The sequence below is a fragment of the Alexandromys fortis genome, unplaced genomic scaffold (genome assembly GCF_014885135.2).
Source record: "Alexandromys fortis isolate MF-2015 unplaced genomic scaffold, M_Fortis_MF-2015_v1.1 scaffold_288, whole genome shotgun sequence".
Classification (NCBI taxonomy): Eukaryota; Metazoa; Chordata; class Mammalia; order Rodentia; family Cricetidae; genus Alexandromys; species Alexandromys fortis.
The window spans coordinates 644,986-646,982 of NW_026068171.1; positions in this window are offsets into that span (position 1 = coordinate 644,986).

Genomic DNA, 1,997 nt, shown 5'->3' on the forward strand with positions numbered 1-1,997 from the left:
TATATATAGAGAGAGAGAGAGAGAGAGAGAGAGAGTTTCATTTTTCTCAGATTGGTCCTCAAACTCACTATGGAATTGTGGATGATCCTGAATTTTTAACCCTCCAGCTTCCACCTCTAGAATGCTAAGATCATAGGCAAGTGCCACCAAATCCAGTCTATGTGGCACTGAGGATTGAATGTGAGCATCATATATACAGCCTCTCAAGCTGCCCAATCAACAGCTACGCCCCAGCCCCTGAATATGCATCTCTGTTTACACTCACTACTGTTGCTGGCTAAAGAACTGCTACTAGAATAGTGATTTTTTTTTTCCCCGAGACTAGGTCCAACTTTATAGCCCAGGCTGGCTTGGAACTTGGGTCAGTCCTTCTGTCTCAGTCTTTCAAGTTCTGGGACTACAGTCATGGGCCATACCTGGTGCTAGAGTAGTGATTCTTTTGTTGTTGTTGTTTTTAGGCAGGGTCTCACTATGTAGCCCTAGCTGGCCTTAACTCACTATGTAGACCAGGCTGGCCTTCTACTCACAGAGATCTACCTGCCTTTGTCTCCCAAGTGCTGGGGGTAAAGGCGTGCACTATCATGCCCAGCAGAATAATGATTCTTAACCTTAGCTGTGCTTTGGAATCACCTGTCGAAACCAGAAACATATTGTTGTCTAGGTAACACACAAAGGTAGCTTGAGACATGCACCCGGAGTAGTCATAAAAGGCAATTTGGATACTTAGGAGTGAGAACAACTGTTTAATAGCAAAAGCACAGGCTCAAGGGTTAGAGCACCAGGATTCTGTATTACTGATTTTTATTGGACAAATGACTTCATCTTTATTATTTAGCTTTGTTTATTTTTCCTCTGCTTATTCTGGGAGAAGATACTCCCTATATCACAGAATTGTGGGACTGGCAAAAATGAAGGCTACAAAGTTGTAAAAAGTTGCATGGGTATTACTGTCCTTTAATCTCTGTTAGTTATATTACACAGTGTTAATAAAAATGTATATCTAAGTGGTAACCAAAATGTAGTAATTAGGAAAGAAAGATAAATATCATGTTTTCTTTTATAATAGAATCTATATTAACCGTGTGTGTGTGTGTGTGTGTGTGTGTGTGTGTGTGTGTGTAAAACATGAGAGCATGCACACAGAGGGCGGGTTATTTGGGTGAAGGAATGTGACCAGGGGGTAGAAGTTAGGTAAGGAAGGGACCAAGTGCTGAATATGAGGAAAGTGCAATGATATACATGTCTGAAAAGGTTATAGTGCAATCTTTATTTTGTACATCAAAAGGGATTGATAGAAAAAAATCAATGAAAAAGGCTAATCAATGTGTACATCAGTGATTGCAACACTTTCAATACAAGTGTGTGTCAGAAACATCTGCATGACTTGAGAGATTGGCAGAAGTGTGCAATCTCAGGTGGCTTGGCTGAGAACGAGTGGAAGCCATTCTTTGTTTATGAAATCCAATGGTCATGAAAAATGAAGATCATTTTCCCTTGAGCCCAAAGAAACAGAAATGTGGCACATTTACATCATTTAACTTCCTATACCTGGTTAAAGTTCTTGTTATTGTCTCTGGAATTCAGCACTGTATTACTTACTTTTCTCATCATTGTGATCAAGTCCTTGACATGAAGCAACCTCAGGGAAGAAGCATTTACTCTGGTTCACAATTTGAATGAATACTGTCTATAATGGTGGCTAGAATCTCTGGGATGGCAGAAGCCAAAAGTGACTTGCTTATATCTTGGTGGGCCAGAAAATTGACAGGCCAGGGCTAAAAATGAGACTGAGCTATAACTCAAGGTCTGTTCTCTAGTGACCCACTTCCCCTACCAAGTACCACTTCCTAAAGATGTCACAACTTCTCAGAATAGCACCATCATCTGAGGACTAAGTTTTCAAACATATAAGGCTGGGGGGAACCTTTTCTATCCAAACCATGACAAACATGGTATTACCTTTCCTCTTTATTATTGTATCTTTCTCCTCCAATTTC